This window comes from Triticum dicoccoides, chromosome 3A (genome assembly GCF_002162155.2).
Source record: "Triticum dicoccoides isolate Atlit2015 ecotype Zavitan chromosome 3A, WEW_v2.0, whole genome shotgun sequence".
Classification (NCBI taxonomy): Eukaryota; Viridiplantae; Streptophyta; class Magnoliopsida; order Poales; family Poaceae; genus Triticum; species Triticum dicoccoides.
The window spans coordinates 431,766,084-431,775,500 of record NC_041384.1 but is presented as its reverse complement, the minus strand read 5'-3'; positions in this window follow the sequence as shown (position 1 = coordinate 431,775,500).

The window sequence follows — 9,417 nt, the reverse complement described above, 5'->3', positions numbered from 1 at the left end:
GGCCGCGGTCGGGCCCCGCGGGCCGGCGCGGTCGGCGACGAAGTGGGGCTGCACGCGGGCGAATCAGAGGCGGACACGTGGCGGCGGCGCTCAGGGCGGACACGTCCGTCTCGCGCGGACATTGTCCGGCGGCGGTGGAGAGGTTTTTTTTTAGGGTTTCACGGGGGAGGAGAGATCCGAAATTGGAGGGGTCTATTTATAGACATAAGTGGAGCTAGGAGAGTCCAAATGAGGTGCGGTTTTCGGCCGCGCGATCGTGATCGAACGGTGTAGGACATGGAGCAGAGTTTGGTGGGTTTTGGGCCAAATTGGAGGGGTGTTGGGCTGCAACACGCACGAGGCCTTTTTGGTCCCTCGGTTAACCGTTGGAGTATCAAACGAAGTCCAAATGGCACGAAACTTGACAGGCGGTCTACCGGTAGTAAACCAAGGTTGCTTGGCAAGTCTCGGTCCAATCCGGAAATGTTTAATCCCCACACACGAAAGAAAGCTAGAAATGACCACCGGAGGAGAACGAAGCGCCGGAATGCAAAACGGACAACGGGGAAAATGCTCGAATGCATGAGATGACCACGTATGCAAATGGAATGCGCATGATGACATGATATGAGATGCATGACAAAGACAATAACACACGGAGACAAAGACCCGAACCCGAGAAATAAATATAACTTAACGCCGGAAACGGCAAGAGTTGGAGTACAAATTGGGAAAGTTACATCCGGGGTGTTACAACACTCCACCACTACGAAAAGATCTCGTCCCGAGATCTAGGACTGAAAGAACTCCGGGTACTCAGAATGGAGGTGATCCTCACGTTCCCAGGTAGCTTCACGGTCGGAATGGTGTGACCACTTGACTTTGAGAAATTTGATTGACTTGTTGCGAGTCTTGCATTCAGTCTCTTCAAGAATAGCAACTAGGTGCTCACGATAAGAGAGATCTTCTTGGATCTCAATGTCCTCGAAGTTGACGGTGCGGTCAGGAGTCTTGAAGCACTTTCGAAGCTGAGAGACATGGAACACGTCATGAACATTTGCAAAGTTTGAAGGAAGCTCGAGTTGATAGGCGAGGTCGCCTCTCTTGCTGACAATCTTGAAAGGTCCCACGTATCTAGGGGCAAGCTTCCCTTTGATACCGAAGCGATGAGTACCTTTCATAGGAGAGACACGGAGGTAAACATGATCTCCGATCTCGAAAGCCAAATCACGGTGCTTACTATCATAGTAGCTCTTCCGGCGGGATTGGGCTGCTTTGAGGTTATCACGAATGACTTTGCACATTTCTTCTGCTTCTGTGATTAAGTCATTACCCAAAAGCTGACGTTCACCGGTTTCAGACCAGTTGAGAGGGGTACGGCACTTCCTGCCATACAGAATTTCAAATGGGGCCTTGCCCGAACTTGCTTGAAAACTGTTGTTATAGGAGAATTCAGCATAAGGAAGGCAATCCTCCCACTTCATGCCGAAGGAGATCACACAAGCCCTGAGCATATCTTCAAGAATCTGGTTGACACGCTCGACTTGACCGCTTGTTTGAGGATGGAAAGCAGTGTTGAAGCGGATGTTGGTGCCCATGGCCTTCTGAAAAGAATCCCAAAACTTGGAGGTAAAAATGCTGCCACGGTCTGAAGATATCACTTGAGGAATACCGTGCAGAGAGACAATTCGAGAGGTATAGAGTTCCGCCAATTGAGCTGCAGTGATCGACTCTTTGATAGGCAGAAAATGAGCCACTTTGGTGAGTTTGTCGATGACAACGAATATAGCATCATTGCCACGTTTGGACTTTGGAAACCCAGTCACGAAGTCCATCTCAATGTGGTCAAACTTCCATTCTGGAATGGCAAGAGGTTGGAGGAGACCTGCTGGCCTTTGGTGTTCTGCCTTCACTCTTCTGCAGACATCACATTCATTCACGAATTGAGCGATCTCGCGCTTCATTCGAGTCCACCAATAAGCTTGCTTGAGGTCCTGATACATCTTCGTGCTCCCAGGGTGGATGGAGAGGAGAGAATTGTGAGCCTCGTTCATGATAAGTTTACAGAGGTCACCTTTGGGCACAACAATATGATCCTCAAAGAAGAGAGTGTCCTTGTCATCAAGGCGGTAGCACTTGTACTTGGACTGACTCTTGGCAATCCCAATCTTCACCTTTTTCACCATAGCATCAAGAAGCTGAGCTTGGCGAATCTGGTCTTGTAAGGTAGGAGAGACTTGAAGGTTGGCGAGGAAACCTTGAGGAACAACTTGCAGATTAAGTTCGCGGAAAGCTTCACAAAGCTCGGGTTGATAAGGCTTGAGAATCAGACTGCTGCAGTAGGCCTTTCTGCTCAAAGCGTCAGCGATCGCATTGGCCTTGCCTGGAGTATACTCAATACTCGGATTATACTCTTGAATCATTTTGACCCATCGAGTTTGCCTGAGGTTGAGATTAGGCTGAGTGAAGATGTACTTGAGACTCTTGTGATCAGTGAAAATGTCCACTTTCCTTCCCAATAGAAGATGTCTCCAAGTCAAAAGAGCATGCACAACTGCCGCCAACTCGAGATCATGAGTGGGGTAGTTCTTCTCATTAGGCTTCAACTGGCGAGATGTATAAGCAACAACTTTCTTCTCTTGCATTAATACTGCGCTAAGACCTTGGAGAGAGGCATCACAAAAGACCTCGTACGGCTTGGATTCATCAGGCGGAGTCAGAACTGGAGCAGTGATCAATTTCTCTTTCAAAGTGTTGAAAGCAATATCACACTCCGGAGACCAAACATACTTGACGTGCTTCTGAAGAAGATTAGAGAGAGGCTTCGCGATCTTAGAAAAGTTTTCAACGAATCTTCGACAATAGCTTGCGAGACCGAGAAAACTGCGGAGTTGCTTCACATTTGGAGGAGGTTCCCAATTCACAATTGCGGACACCTTCTCAGGATTCACGGCAATGCCCTTGGCAGAGATGATATGACCAAGATAAAGAACCTCATCGAGCCAAAATTCGCACTTGGAGAACTTGGCGTAGAACTGATGTTCCCTGAGCTTATCAAGAACCAAACGCAAGTGCTTGGCATGATCTTCCTTGTTCTTCGAGAAAACCAGAATGTCGTCGAGATAGACCAAAACGAAGTCATTGGTGTAGGCGTTGAAGATGAAATTCATCATGCGAGAGAACGTCGGAGGAGCGTTGGCGAGGCCAAAAGACATGACAGTGTATTCATATGAACCAAAGCTTGTTCTGAATGCTGTCTTGGGAATATCTTCTTCACGAATGCGAATCTGGTGATAACCCATACGGAGATCAAGCTTGGAGAATACTTGGGCACCTTTGAGTTTTTCGAACAGCTCATTGATGTTGGGAAGTGGGTATTTGTTCTTGATGGTCTTCTTGTTCACTGGACGGTAATCAACACAAAGTCGGTCCATTCCATCCTTCTTCTTCACAAAAAGAACACCACAACCCCACGGAGAAGAACTAGGCCGGATGAGACCCATTCTTTCTTGCTCATCGAGTTGCTTCTTTAGCTCCTTCAACTCTTCAGGTCCGAGCTTGTAAGGACGTTTGCACACAGGTTCCGTGTCAGGCTCAAGTTCAATAATGAATTCAACTGGCCGGTGCGGAGGCATTCCTGGGAGCTCTTCTGGAAAGACGTCTTGATATTCGCAAACGACTGGAATTTGCGAAATAGCGTCCAATTCACCCTTCTCATTGAGAGAAAACACATGGATAGTATCATCACGAGCGGCAAAGACAATTACATCCTCAGACGAATGAGTCAATTGAATCTGCCTGGCTGCATAATCAAGTTGAGCCTTGTGCTTAGAAAGACAATCCATTCCGAGAATAAGATCAATATCCGAGTTACCAAGAACCACCGGAGAAGAGAGAAACTTGTAATCGCCCAACGTGATAGAGACATCCGGGACGCAATTGTTAGAAGTCATTTGCTTGCCCGGAGACACAATCTTCAATGGAACAGGAATCCCTTCGGTCACAAAATCATGCTTGGCCACAAATGGAGTTGAAATAAAAGAAAGCGATGCACCAGTGTCAAAAAGAACTTTTGCAGGAACATCGTTAACAGGAAGGTTACCCATGATCACATCTGGTGAGTCCTCTGCCTGAGCTGCATTTAGCAGATTGACCTTGGCGTGCTTGGGGTTATGCTTGACCACAGCTGTACTTGCCGATCTGACAGGAGGAGGAGGAGGAAGACGCCTCTGGTTGAAACACTTGTTGGCATAGTGACCCTTCTGTTGGCACTTGTGGCACGTGACCTCTGAAAGCGGACGGTGATATGGAGCACTCGATCTTGGAGCTTGAGACGAAGTCTTGTTCTGAAAGCCAGGGTTGGGTGGGTGGGAAGAACCACTGCCACCTTTGCTCTTCTGCTGATACGGCTGACGGAACGGAGGAGGAGGAAGCCAAAACTTCTGTTGCTTGGCCACTTGAGTAGAGGAAGAAGGAGTAACATCTCTGACTCGCTTCCTTGAAGCATCACACCTTAACTGAGCAGCCTCTTGCTTCAGTGCCATGTTGTAGAACTCATCGTACCTCAAGGGCTCAAAGAGAACAAGAGTGAGCTGAATATCTTCTCTGAGACCACCCCTGAACTGGTATATCATGCTCTTCTCATCAGGCACGTCCTGCTTGGCAAAGCGGGCAAGCTTCTAGAACAACTTGTTGTAGTCACAGACAGACAAAGAGCCTTGCTTCAGATTGCGGAATTCCTCACGCTTGCTTTCAACCACACTCTGCGGAATATGATGAGCTCGGAAATCTCGACGGAAATCATCCCAAGTGATAACACGTCCACCTCTGGAATCCTTGTAATGCTGGAACCATTCTGCAGCTTGATCTTTGAGTTGGAAGGAAGCGAACTTGACAAAGTCCTCAGGCCTGACGTTACTGCACTCGAAATGCTTACATAGATCCACAAGCCAATCATCAGCATCGGTTGCCTCAACACAATTGCTGAAAGTCTTTGGCCCGTTAGCAAGGAACTGGTTGAGTGTAGCAAAGTGACTCTGATTGTTGCCTTGATTCCCTTGACTGCCTTGATTGCGCTCTTGAAGAATTTGCATGATCAGTTGTGTGTTTGCATTGGTTGCGGCCATCACAGCTTGCCATGCCTCTGGAGGAGGTGGAGGCGGTGGCGGATCAGGATTCGAAGTCGTGCGCGTTGGAGGAGCCATCCTGAAGAGGTTGACCACCATTAGCACATTGATAGATAAATATTGAAGCTGAATCCAACGGAATGAAAATTGCAACATATAGTCTTCACATCCGAACAAAATGAACGAATGCATTCCTCTTGAAATGGTCACATATCCATAAATTGAGAAGCCACGTAGAATTAAGGTATAGAAATAAATCAACAAGGTACGGATCAAGAACGAATAATCGGTAAGAAATCCCAATCTCAAACCAATATCCGTGGAAGAAGAACTAGAGCTACTAGAATTCCCACCTATGAAACTCCCGAACCTTTCCGGTTATGCAATCAGGTGTTGGGGATACAGGGGATGCATAATATCTCACCCAAACTAACAAATCCTACATCCAGCTGTATCCATCCTTCAACACATAACCAAGAAAACTTTGGAAACCATCTACCTCAACCTTCGAAAAGCATCCGTTATACAAGTTATGGAGATACTCCCGAACTCCCGCCCCAGTACTGGGTGGCGTTGAGGTTATCTCACCAACGAACTGCATAAAAGAGATTTTCGATGTCGGCAAACATATCTCAAGTATTCCAGAATTGCAACGATAAAATTATGATGACAACACCTCAGAGCTCAACTCCCCGGGACACCTCCACTAAACCCCTGACAGGAGGCACCAAGTCAATGTTCTCATCATAAGCCATCGGAACGATTCCAAGATACTCGCGTGATCCTAAAAAAATTTTAGTGAAATTTGAGAAGAGAAGAGTCAAAACTCTACGCCAGGATGCCTTACCAGAGCGATGAGGAGATTGGGAAGTAAAAAGAATTCCTAATCTCTCCGATATATAATTCCTAAATGACTCAAAACATTTTTTCTAGACACAACTCGGCCGCTAAAAACGATCAAGCAATGGGGCTCCTAAGGTCGGGGAAGGCTCTGATTACCAACTTGTAACGCCCTCGATGCGGCTATAGCTCCCACGTGTCGAGGCACGACTTAGAGACATAACCGCATTGAAAGCAATGTCGCAAGTCAGGCAATCATTACAACATCCCATGTAATATATAATAAAAGGGGGAGAAACATAGTTGGCTTACACTCGCCACGTCACATCAAAGTACATAAATAACATCCATCATACAAACACTCATGGACCGACTACGGCGCCAAAATAGAAAATGACCCAACATGCGACAAGGTCCCAATCAAACCCCAACTAGGCACCACTACTGATCATCAGGAAAAGACACGTAGTAACGCTGAGAGTCTTCGTCGAACTCCCACTTGAGCTCGTACTCGTCACCTGGAGCGGAATCACCTGGACCTGCATCTGGAGTTTTAGTAATCTGTGAGCCACAGGGACTCAGCAATCTCGCACCCTCGCGATCAAGACTATTTAAGCTTATAGGAATGTCAAGGCAATGTATGTGGAGCTGCAGCAAGCGACTAGCATATATGGTGGCTATCTTATTCGCAAAAGAGAGCGAGAAGAGGAGGCGAAGCGCGAGCGTGAAAAACTAGAGGAACAACCTGCGCAAACATTACTCCAACACCGTGTCCGCTTCCCGGACTCCGCCGAGAAGAGGCCATCACGGTAACACACTTAGTTGATTCCTTTTAATTAATTAAGGTTCAAGTTATCTACAACCGGACATTAACAAATTCCCATCTGCCCATAACCGCGGGCACGGCTTTCGAAAGTTCAATCCCTGTAGGGGAGTCCCAACTTAGCCCATGACAAGCTCTCACGGTCAATGAAGGAATAGACCTCCTCCCAAGACGTTTCGATCAGACTCGGTATCTCGGTAATTCAAGACACTTCGACAGGTTAAAACAAATCCAGCAACACCGCCCGAATGTGCCGACAAATCCCGATAGGAGCTGCACATATCTCTTTCTCATGGCACACTCAGATGAACACTACGTACAACTAAAACCAACCCTCAAGTTGTCCCGAGGTGGCGCTGCAAGTGGCTCTATTTGGACCAACACTCAGAGGAGCACTGGCCTGGGGGGGTTTAAAATAAGATGACCCGCGGGCTCTGGTAACCCGAGGGAAAAAGAGGCTAGGTGGCAAATGGTAAGACCAAGGTTGGGCATTGCTGGAAAAGCTTTAATCAAGGCGAACTACCAAGGGGTTCCCATTATAACCCAACCGCGTAAGGAACGCAAAAATCCGGGAACATAACACCGATATGACGGAAACTAGGGCGGCAAGAGTGGAACAAAACACTAGGCGAGAGGCCGAGCCTTTCACCCTTTACCATGTATATAGATGCATTAAGATAACATGGCAATATAATGATATCCCAATAAGTAAATAAATTATGTTCCAACAAGGAACGGCCTCCAATCTTCACCTGCAACTAGCAACGCTATAAGAGGGGCTGAGCAAAGCGGTAACATAGCCAATCAATGGTTTGCTAGGACATGGTGGGTTAGAGTTTCAACATGGCAAATGGGAGGCTGACAAGCAAAAGGTAGGCATCATAGCATTGGCATAGCAAAGAGCGAGCAAACTAGCATAGAAAAGATAGTAGTGATTTCGAGGGTATGATCATCTTGCCTGCACAGTTGTCAGAGTTGACTGGATCCTCACAAGCAAACTCAACGGGCTCCTCGGTAGCGAACTCATCTCCCGGCTCTACCAAACAAGACAAACAAGCAACAATGATACAATCAACCACGTGCAAGAACAAGCAATATGATGAAATGATGACATGCTATGCGGGATGCGATGCGGGATGCAAAATGCAAGATATGACAGGAAATGCATGAACCTGGCCTCAACTTGGAATTCCAAGGGTGCCACTGGAAAGATGGGATGAAATCGCTTGAAAACGATATAAAGATCATCGGAATCGGAGTTACGGTTTGGAAATGGCAAGCGTTTTAAGAATGACACCGGTCTGCGATTTACAGCAAGTAGGCATCTAAATGCAATGAGATGAACATGCTACAGCCACCAAACATGACAACAAAATACATGGCAGGGATGCACACAAGATGCTTAACAAAATACTAGCACTGAGCTACGGCCAATTCATCCATTATGAGGTTCAAACAAGCATGGAAAAAACGCAAATGCAAAACAGATTCCAGACTTAGTGAAATTAACACTTGTCTGAAATTTCAGATCACGAAGCCCTCTTCGGAGCAGCAAAACAACATGATACATGACCTGATTAAGACAAGTAAGAACATGGCATGGAGCTACTCAATAAGCTTAACAAAAGTCGCTAAGTGACCTGGAGTCAAAAGGGATCACAAAATATACTAACGGGCACACGAACATAGCTAAAACACAATCGATTTTCAGACTTAGTGAAAACTGAGACATGCTGAAATATAACTCACGAAGGCATGTAAACGAGCTCGATGCACTCACCACGGTGCAAGTCATGGCAAGGCAAGCATACATTCATTAAGAAGGCACAAAATACAAGCTAGACATGGCAAGAACAATGGCATAGCATGCACGGATCAACTACAACAATGCCGGCAAAATCACAAACAAGTTGACGATCTGCACAGATTCACAACGAAGCAAAAGTAGAGCTCGATTGACTCAAGTTAGGGTGCTCCATAATTGCAAACAAAGATATGGATGGATAGAGCATAACATGATTAACAAAACTCCTTTACTGATCATCCTCAAGAGAGGCACGGATCACTAGGAAACAAGCTGAACACATGGCATCATGAACTAAATAATCCCAGACTTAGTGAAAGCTACTAAGTCTCTGAAAACAGATTTCCCGGGTGCCTCACTTTGCAAGCTTGCACAAGTCATCACACACATCCTAAAAATGCATGGGTTGCACCTCTGTAAAGAAGACAAAATCCTTAACAAAACATATGAAGGACTCACAGGCATAGCATGCACACAAAAATCATGGCAAAAATGACAAAAGTCTAAGATGAACTAGCAGATCTGACAATTAACTCACGAAGCCTCCTTCTAACAGCATTTTGGGCATCAAGATGAGCTCAAATGAAAATGATGCAATGAAATGGAATGATGTACTCTCTGAGATAAACATTTCGATATATTATATGCATGAATCGGAGCTACGGATGTAAAGTTATGGGGCCTCGAACAGGAGCATATGGACTGAAAAATCCTAGGACTTAGAAAAAAAACACCCACGGATCTAGGGTTTACTATTCACCCGATCCGGATCTGGATCCCGCACGGATTCCGTGGCGATCGACGGAGTAGGATGAAGGGCGGGCCGGTGGGGGGGAGCTCGCCGG